We start from the raw sequence: 11,058 nt of genomic DNA, 5'->3' as shown, positions 1-11,058 counted from the left end.
ATTTCCCACCAAAGGCAGAAACATACTCGCAGTCACCCAGATTCAACCTAATCGTAATCTTCAATTTTTCATCATAACTCACTGCCCCAACCAATCCCCAAATCTTATTATTTCTATCACAACAATATCCCTTCTATATGTCCTGCCTTTCCTCTCACACAGTTCCCTTCTTACATAAGGAGCTCATCACCTCTTGCCTGGCAGTAGCCTGCTAATTTGTCTCTATGCCTTGATTTCCTCCCCACTCCAATCTATCACCCAAACCACTACTAAAATGATTTTCTTAATGCCAGGTCTGACCAGGTCACCTCACTACTCAATACACTCTTGTGGTTCCCTATAACTTCTAGGATCAAATGTACACTTCCCTGTTTGACATTTGAAGCTTTTCAAGGCCTGATCCCTCCCTATCTTTCCAGTCTTTGTGTGTGTGTGTGTGTGTGTGTGTGTGTGTGTGTATACATATATACATACATATACACACACATATATATGTATGTATACATATATGTATATATACACACATACATACATTCACATATATACATATATATCATATACATCTTTTATATATATATATATATCTTTCCCATATATACACATGCATATGCGTATCTATCTATCTATCTATCTATCTATCTATCTATCTATCTATCTATATTAATCCTTCCCCTCTGTTGCACTTTATGATCCAGCTCTACTGGATTATTTTGGTTTGCCACATGCACATAATGCTTCTTATTCGACCTCTATGTCTTTGCAATGACTGTCTCCCATGTCCAGAATACTCTCCCTTTTCACCTTGGCTTCTTAGAATCTCTGGCTTCCTTCAGGACTCAGATCAAGGACCACCATTTGCAGGAGGTCTTTCCTGGTCAACTCAGATGCTAGCAACTTGCCCTCAGAGACAAGTTTTTAACCTTTTCTGTGTCATGGACAGACCCCTTTGGCAGCCTGGTAAATCTGACTCCTTTTCAGAAGAATGTTTTTATATGGATATAACAAAACACACAAGATTACAAAGGAAACTAATTAGATTGAAATACAGTTGTAATTTTTTTAAAAAATAAAGTTTAATTATTTTAAACAAAATTAAGAATCCTTGCTCAAAGGTTAATTTGTATAAATATATATTTATAGAGTCATATAATGAGTATTCTTGTCTGCTTCTCCCCATTTGAGATTGACTACATCTCCTTATCCTGAGGGGATGGGATAACTTTCTCTAATGCTATCAGCTTGACCCCTGTCTCAATGTGTTCTCCCCAGTGAGCTGCCAGTGATTACACCCAAATGGAACCAATGACCAGTCCCATTCAACTAACTAACCTGAATTAGCTTTGAGAAAGTGGTTTTCCTTAGATGATATAATAAGAAGTATAAACATTTTCCCCCAACACCTAGTGGGGGCACACTGTCCCCTATATCTCCATGGTTTCTGGAAAGAATTTGCCGAGATTTAATACAGTTTCTTCTTATCACTGGTACCGAAAAATTCCATCCTGAATGTGGTGTTACTGTTGGATGAGTCACTATCTTAGCTATTGTTGGATTGGGTCCTGAAGGCTGCTCCTTGGCATATCAATGCTGGACTGGCTGCAAATCCTGTCCTGGGCTCCATTCCCACATCTCCATCTCCAATCCCTTCACCTAAAACAACAACAGAAATAACAACTGCAAGACAGAGAATGGAAGCTCATATTCACAGGCTTTGTGTAGGTCTTGAATAGAGGGAGGGCCTCAGCCTTCTCCCCTTACTTGTCTCTCTTCTTTCTGGAATGCTTACAGCTAGGAAGAAGTCAAATCAAGAGAAGGGTAAGAAGGTTCTAGTCATCTAGTGCCTTTTGAATTCCCCCTACCACCACTAAGCTATAGCTATATAGTTAAACACACTCCTCTTCACCATACAGTTAGAAAAGCAAAGTCCACATGGAGAAAGAATCAACAGATTACATGCTCACAAAGACTAGACTCATTGGCTAGTCACTCATTGGGTCATGCATGGGTAACATACCCTCTGGGCTACCCCTCTAACTCACACTAACATCAGTATATTGAGTGCCCAGAAATATGTCTTCTACTATTTTTAGGGTTCTAGGGGTATTACCATGAGTAGCTATCCTGACACTAGTTCAAGCCTCCACCAGTTTGCTTCCTAACAATCAGCCAGTAGATTCCTTTAGTTCTTTAGCCAAGAATGCAACAGCAAAGAACAGTAGTTACAAAGAATGTGCCCCCAAACCAAGGATGTGTACTCCCCAAAGATAGTCAAAGTCCTGGGGAGTGGAGTGAAGTACAATAGTAATGCTAGCTCCAGGACCACAGTGACTTGATGTCCTTTCTGTCTCCAGATGGGCTTTCCAAAGTTCTCTTTGGGGTGTGGTATTAGCGAAGAACAATTCAATCGGACACTCACCTAGTCTGGTTCTCTATAAGCTATACCAGCTCCACTGGATGGACTGCTCAGCTGGGTTTGCTCTTTACAGAGCATGGCCTCTTGACTGAATAGGTCAATGCTGGGTAAACCAAGTCATTAAGGTACTAAATTGTCTCTTCATAAGACTTGGCTATTGCTGGGCTGGGCTCAGTAGGTTGCTTGGACACTGGACATGACTGTTTCTGGGTTGGGACAGACAGATCATGAGGCTGCTGGACTGCTATCAGAATTCAGTTTGCAATTTCTCTTGCCCCTGGCATTTCCCTCCAATTTTTAGGATTTCAAGTATACTCCCCTATTTTTGAGATGTCCTGATCATGGGGTCAGTAGAGACTGACTTTATGGCAAGCCAATGTAGGAAGCCCTATATTATTTTGATAATTCAGATATTTGAGTGAAAGATGAGAAATGGACTGAGCCAGGCAGGCCCCTTGGTCACTCTGCAATGCTGCTAGGCTGGGCTGGGCAGGCTGTTTAGTCCCTGGGAACTACTCAGGGCTCAGGCTGTACCCTAAACTTACCCAGGAATGGTCTGTAGTCTTTTATCACATTCATTCCCTAATTTGGCTGGGAAGTACCAGTTTTGCAATGCTCTTTTTTCTGGAATATTATTGTGCTTTTAAAATTAGGGCAATGGCCCTTAGGATGGACGGGAACCTCTCATCATCTCTTCACTCAGAGCATTGGTTTTATACAGTGGTATTCTGGTAAATGTTTAACAACCAGCTCTCTGAAAAAGAAAAGTAAGCATAGACCCACTTTCAAGTTTTTTTTTTGAATTCTAAATTTAAATTTATTTATTTAACGTATTTAGTTTTCAGCACACACATACACAGATATATACATAAACATATATATATATATATATGCATATTCCCTTCAACTACCCTAATACTGAGGTCTCATAAATCATACATGTCATCTTTCCATGTAGGAATGTAAACAAAACAGTTCAACTTTAGTAAGTCCCTTATGATTTCTCTTTCTTGTTTACCTCTTCATGCTTCTCTTGATTCTTGTGTTGGAAAGTCAAATTTTCTATTCAGCTCTGGTCTTTTCACTGAAAAAGCTTGAAAGTCCTCTATTTTATTGAAAATCCATATTTTGCCTTGGAACATGATACTCAGTTTTGCTGGGTAGGTGATTCTAGGTTTTAATCCTAGCTCCATTGACCTCCGGAATATCACATTCCAAGCCCTTCGATCTCTTAATGTACAAGCTGCCAGATCTTGGGTTATTCTGATTGGGTTTCCACAATACTCAAATTGTTTCTTTCTGGCTGCTTGCAGTATTTTCTCCTTGATCTGGGAGCTCTGGAATTTGGCAACAATATTCCTAGGAGATTTCTTTTTGGGATCTATTTGAGGAGGCGATCAATGGATTCTTTCAATTTCTATTTTGCCCTGTGGCTCTAGAATACGAGGGCAGTTCTCCTTGATAATTTCTTGAAAGATGATATCTAGGCTCTTTTTTTGATCATGGCTTTCAGGTAGTCCAATAATTTTTAAATTATCTCTCCTGGATCTATTTTCCAGGTCAGTGGTTTTTCCAATGAGATATTTCACATTGTCTTCCATTTTTTCATTCCTTTGGTTCTGTTTTATAATATATTGATTTCTCATAAAGTCACTAGCTTCTACTTGCTCCAATATAATTTTTAAGGTAGTATTTTCTTCAGTGGTTTTTCGGACCTCCTTTTCCATTTGGCTAATTCTGCCTTTCAAGGCATTCTTCTCCTCATTGGCTTTTTGGAGCTCTTTTGCCATTTGAGTTAATCTATTTTGTAAGGTGTTGTTTTCTTCAGTGTATTTTTCAGTATTTTTTGGGTCTCCTTTAGCAAGTCATTGAGTTGTTTTTCATGGTTTTCTCGCATCCTTCTCATTTCTCTTCCCAATTTTTCCTCTACTTCTCTAACTTGCTTTTCCAAATCCTTTTTGAACTCTTCCATGGCCTGGGACCAGTTCATGTTTTTCTTGGAGGCTTTTGTTGTAGGCTCTATGACTTTGTTGTCTTCTTTAGGCTGCATGTTTTGGTCTTCTTTGTCACCAAAGAAAGAATCCAAAGTCTGAGACAGAATCTGGGTGTGCTTTCGCTGCCTGGCCATATTCCCAACCAACTAACTTGATCCTTGAGTTTTTCAGCGGGGTATGACTGCTTGTACACTAACGAGTTCTATGTTTCACGTTTGTGGGGGAGGTGCCAGCTCTGTCACACCAGCACTCCTCCTTCCCCAAGAACCCCCAACCCAGACCAGGCTTAGATCTTCAGCAGGCTGTGCACTCCTGCTCTGATCCGCCACTTAAATCCTCCCACCAGGTGGGCCTGGGGCCAGAAGCTGCAGCAGCTGTAGCTGCCCCACCTCTGCTGCCCCTGGGGCTGGAAGTGGAACTGCAAACTCCTTCTACTCCCGCAGCTTTTCCCACTAACCTTCTCCGCAGTCTTTGGTGTTTGTGGGTTGAGGAGTCAGGTAACTGCCGCAGCTCACTGATTCAGGGCGCTAGGGCCCCCTCTGCCCGGCTTCTGATCTGGATGGTCCACGCTGCTCAGGCTGGGTTCTGCTCCACTCCGTTCCCAGCTCCCAGCTCCCAGCTCCCAGCTCTGTGTGGGATAGACCTCACCCAGAGACCATCCAGGCTGTCCTGGGCTGGAGCCCTGCTTCCCTCTGCTGTTTTGTGGGTTCTGCAGTTCTAGAATTTGTTCCGAGCCATTTTTTATAGGTTTTTGGAGGGACTCGGCAGGGAGGTCACGCTAGTCCCTGCTTTCCAGCTGCCATCTTGGCTCCGCCCCCCGTAATCCACTTTCAAGTTTAATATGCATTATTAACATTTTCTTCTATACCATCTTAAGTTTAGGCAAACAACTTAAACGAAAAATTAGGTACTGATTTTTAGCATTTGCAGATTTCCTTTTTTGTTGAGGGGGGAAGGCAGGGCAATTGGGGTTAAGTGACTTGCCCAAGGTCACACAGCTAGTGTGTCAAGTGTCTGAGGCTGGATTTGAATTCAGATCCTCCTGACTCCAGAGCCAGTGCTCTACTCACTGTGCCACCTAGCTGCCCCTATTTGCAGATTCCCAGTATATAAATGCTCACACTGAAAATTTAACAATCAGCTCTCCTGAGCAGATATGGACTGGCTCTAGCATACCCCTGGTTTGATTCTTCTTGGAGAAGGCGCTAAGAGAGTTCCCTTAGTATGGGAATTTACTTACAGACATCAGTCCCAATTTAGCCCCTTACACTTCTCATACTCCTATTGAGGTCTTACACAAATCATTAGTTAGTTATGATAAAGATATGAATGCCTCCTGTGGCTATGCATTTGTCTTCATAGCGATTAATCTATTCACGCCTCTGACCCTTTCTAAGGTGCTAAATGTTTATTTTGAATCTGAAGGCCTTCCCCTTTTTCATTTCATTGCTTCTGTCTTTTCACCCCTCTGGCTTTCAATCAGTTCTTAAAAGGCCATGTTGCTACATCTGAGCATATTGACTCTCCCATTAGAATTAGTCCTCAAGGACAGGGACTTTTTGTCTTCAGTGCTTAGTACAATGCCAGCCACCACATAAGTGCTTAAAAAATACTCATTTATTGATCATTGGGTCAAGGCAGGACTTGAACTTTTCCCTTCCCAACTTCAAGGCCAACTCCCTCTCTCTCCTTCTCTCTCTCTCTCTCTGTCTCTCTCTCTCTCTGTCTCTCTCTCTCCCTCCACTTGGGGTTAAATAACTTACCCAAGGTCACACAGCTAGTAAGTGTCTGTAGCTGGATTTGAACTCAGGTCCTCCTGACTCCAGGGCCACTGCTGTATCCACAAAGTCAAATAGCTGCCCCAACACCAATAGCATGCTGCCTCCTTTTGAGGTTGCACAGGGAAGCAAAAAGTCATTATAACATGACAATATTAACTAAACAACTGGCCACTTAAAAATTACCCATTTTTGTCACCCATGACCAATTTTATTACCCATTTTCATGGTCACACCTAGATATATGTTTCAAAAGAAAATATTTTGAATATTAAAAGACTAAGGACAACCATAGGGAAATTGATGAAGACCTCTAATATTTTTGGAATAATGATCCTTTTTATAATTGTACTACAAAAGTAAAATATGAAATGAAAGATGTTGTATCATGCTATCATGTAGTATTGCCAAAGAAGTATGCCCCCCAATGATGATTCATTAGTTTTTCATTATAAGAATTAGTCTCTATTTAAAATTTAAACATTATTGTTAAATAAAATATAAACTTATATTTGTCATTTTTTAGTTTCAATTTCTGACATTGTCCAAATCATTCCCTTTTTTCATTCTTTATAATGTGCTTTTAATTCCCCTTTTAAAAAATTAGATTCACATTCAGAGTCTTTTTTTTCCTGCTACCAATTATACTCAGATGAAAAAGTCCTCCTGTAGTTACAGTTAGTTTTTTTTTTTTTGAGAAGGAATTTGCAACAACCATAAATACCTTTCCCTTGGGTGACTCTGTAAAACCATTCTAGATTCTTGATCAAAGCTTCTTTGTAAATTCCCACAGAAAAGTAGGTGCTTTTGGTGGGTTATGCTGAGTATACTGGAAGATACTACATGGCATTTTAAATATCAGAATCAATTCCAGGCCACCAGATATGTCACCTACTAAAGGCTTTCATGTATATTGTAGTCATTGTATGTTGTATAGCTAATAAAGGAGAATGTCTCCTGGAATAAAAATGTAATTTCCCAACAGAAGATAGGTAACTCATACTTATAGCTCTTAAATGGCTTCAATTCTTCAGGCAAATTCCTTAATTGGCTACTTTTAGTTTAAGTCAGAGGTTAATCTGGTATGCTATGCAGTTAGTCATGTGATTGAATCCCAGAATGTTAGCACTGAAAAGAACTCTTCTTTAAAAACCAACCTCATTATTTCACATATAAGAAAACAGAGGTGATCAACCTGGGAGGTTTTGGCCTTCTAACATGAAAATTTTCAGTGGATGTGTCATGACGTATTCTGAGATCTGGAGAAAATTTCACATTATTGTGTAGTCAAAGATATAGTCATATGCATTAAGCAAAAGCATAGGTGATGATATAATTAAGGGTATAAGTTTAACTTTAAAAAATCATTCCCTCAGAAGCTGGTAATCAGTACAAACTGCAAATTCAAACCGCATGGGGGAAGTTATACAGCTACTCTTGAGATAGTAGAAAGAATGACTTTGTCAAAAATGTGTAATTCCATTCTGTAAACCACATTGTTCATGAATTGCAAGCCACTGACAGCGTCATCTGGCACTTTGTAGCTAAGCACAGATCCAGTGGATTAGATGAAGCAACATAGGTATAAATTTACCTCAGAAGTATTGGTTTCTATCCGTTTTAAAGTGCTAGCACAGACCTAGTAGTCAACAATTACTTGATATTTTGGATAACATCTTCATGCTGATGAGTCCATCATCCTTTTCCCAGTAGGCAACAAAAGAGCTCAACAGTGATAGTCTTTCATGGAAGAAAAAACATGGCAGAAATTAAATAGTCCTTTGATATAGTAATTCCTTTGTTGAGAATGTACCCTAAAAGTCTCATGAAAAACAGCAACAACAAAAAAGAGCTGCCAAAGAAAAACAAAGTTTATTAAAGATTTACCATATTGGGTAGACTCTTAGGGAGCTTGAGCATTTGTGACACTAATGCCAGCTGGCCAGATAAATCTGACGCAGACTGAGTCTGAGCTAGATTGAATCTGAGTGCCATCATGGAGACAAGATGAAACTTATATACAGAAAGGTTGTGGGAGGGATTGAGGAGTGGTCAAATACTCTAGGATGACTAGAAGAAAGAGCTACCTTTTCAAAAATATTAGCCACAATACTTGTAATTGACAAAGCAACATAAGTAATTGGACTGTCCACCAGCAGGAGATGGCAAAATGAATTGTGGTACCTCAATGTAATGGAATCCGGTGATGTAATTAGGAGTGACAAGCATGAAGATTATAAAGAATTATGAAGATACCTTTATGAAATCATGCAGAAGGGGAAAAAAAAGAACTAGGACAGAGTGTGTGGGGGGGAATGAATGGAATAAAAATATTCTGATGGCAACTTATATTGAGAGTCTGAAAAGCTTTGTTAATACAAGATATATATTAAATTTATTTTCTTAAACATAAATGGTTACAAAGCAAGCTTAGTGAATTGTATTGATCTTTCCTACCAAGTTGAGTAGTCCCAGCAATTCATGAAGCTCTTGTTTTGTATTTGGCCCAGGAGCTTTATAGACTGCATATTCTTTGATTTTAGTGAATACTGCTAGTATGGAGATGATAACCTAAGAAAGTATAGCCTGAAGAGTTTGGACTGTGGTAGCACTAGGATAGATAAGGAGAATCATTCCATGATAGCAAAAGAAACTTTAATTAAATGGGGTTTTAAACTCCTATTTCAACTGCGGTAGAAGCCACTATAGAGACCCCATGACATGAGAAAGCAGCAACCTGTAGGGAAATCTGGCATCACTGGATGGATCTCAATAGAGACTTCTAAGAACTTAAGTCTAATAGTCCTTTTTCATACAGGTTACTCTTTAGTATTCAACCTAGAGGGGCACAAAGATCTCTTGACAGTTAAAGAGAGGATTCCACCTGTCTAGATTGCTATGACTCAGCTGGTCAGTTGTTGCATATAATTCTGTTGCTTAGGACCTTCGCAGTCAATATTACAGCTGAAACCAAGAGAGACCTTTCTGTTTCCTTTATTTTTCTGTGTTATATCTTGCAAAAATTCACTGTGTCCTAAAGGAGAAACCCTGAGGGTCTTCCCCTCCCAGGTCGAGTCTTTTGTGAAGGCAAATTAGGCCATCTTTTGCTTCAGTTTTTACCTGACCTTTAATCGCTGAATGGGAGCTGCCTCAAACAAACAGAGACCCGGGAAAAACCTTAACTTAAAAAGGCCAAGGTCTCCCATCCGGGGTCATCGCCAGTCATCCTGACCTATGTCTTGGCAGTGGACTCCGATGACTTTGGAGGACAGAGTGAGACTGATGACTTTACACAGCCCTTCTTCACTTAAATCCAGTTCACTTGCAAGTCAAAACATCAACCTCCTGATGTCACTGGTCCTCTTCAAGAATGAAAGACAACAAAGACAAAGTTCTGATTTAATTGACTGAAAGTTCTGATTTAATGTTTCTCTGTTTTCACTGAAATATCTGATGTATCAAAATAATGTAGGTCTTACTTCACCTTACCACAAAATCAACCTCTACTAATTAGGACATAGGACATAGGAACGTAACTTCCACTAAGGAAATAGGAGGGTGAGGGGATAGGAGAAAGGTGGATGATAAAAGGGAGAGCAGGCAGTGGTTAGAAGCCAAATAGACTTTTGAGGAGGAACAGGATAAAGAGGGGAAGAAACAGAAGAAAACAAAATAGTGGAAGACACATAGTAATTATAATTGTGAATATGAATAGGATGAGCTCATTCATAAAATAGAAGGAGATAGCAGAATGGATTAGAAATCAGAATCCAATAATGTGATGTTTACAAACTACCCACTTGAAACAAAAAGACCTACACAGAATTAAAATAAAGGGCAAGAGCAGAATATAATATGCTTCAGTTGAAGTTAAAAAGGTAGGGTTAGCAATCATGATCTCAGACACAGCAAAAGTAAAAACAGACCTAATTAAAAGAGATAACCAGGGAAGCTGCATTATGCTAAAAGTAGGTAAAATACACAATGAAATAATATCAAAAAATTTTACAGCAAATTTCTCTGATAAAGTCCTCATTTCTCAAATATTTACTAGGTATAGAACTGAGTCAAATCTATAAAAATAAGAGCCATTCCCCAAATGACAGTCACAAAATATAAACAGCCAGTTTTCAGAAGACTAAATAAAAGCTGCCTAAAGTCATTAGAAAAAATGCTCTAAATCACTATTGATTAGAAAAATACAAATAAAAACGATGACGAGCCTATCAGAAATGACAAATGCCAAAGGGGATGAAGGAAAAAATTGGCACATGAATGGACTGCTGGTAAAGTAGTGATCTGGTCCAACTGTTGTGGAGAACAATTTGGAACTAGGCCCAAAGGGCTATAAAACTATTAAACTGCACATACCCTTTAAACCAGCAATACTGCTATTAGGTCTGTACTCCAAAGAGATTTTTTTAAAAAGTAAAAGGACCTATAGGTACAAAAATATTTATAGGAGCTCTTTTTGTGGTAGCAAAGAATTAGAAATTGAGGAGATGCCTATGAGTTGGGGAATGGCTGAACAAGTTGTAGCATATGATTGTGATGGAATACTATTGTTCTATAAAAAATAATGAGGGGAGTGGTTTTAGAAAAACATGGCAAGACCTATATGAACTAATGCAAAGTGAAGTGAGAAGAGCCAGGAGATCATTGTGCACAGTAATAGCAATGTTATAGTGATCAAGTGTGAAAAGTGTTGGCCACTCTGATCAGTACAATGATCCAAGACAATTCCAAAGGACTCGTAATGAAAAAAATGCTATTCACCTCCATAGAGAGAACTGATAAACTCTGGGTGCAAATTCAAGTGTAACGTTCTCACTTTATTTTTCTTGCTTTTTCTTTAAAAATAGGGCTAATATAA

Source organism: Trichosurus vulpecula, chromosome 2, assembly GCF_011100635.1.
Source record: "Trichosurus vulpecula isolate mTriVul1 chromosome 2, mTriVul1.pri, whole genome shotgun sequence".
Taxonomy (NCBI): domain Eukaryota; kingdom Metazoa; phylum Chordata; class Mammalia; order Diprotodontia; family Phalangeridae; genus Trichosurus; species Trichosurus vulpecula.
Note: the sequence above shows the minus strand (reverse complement) of the source record.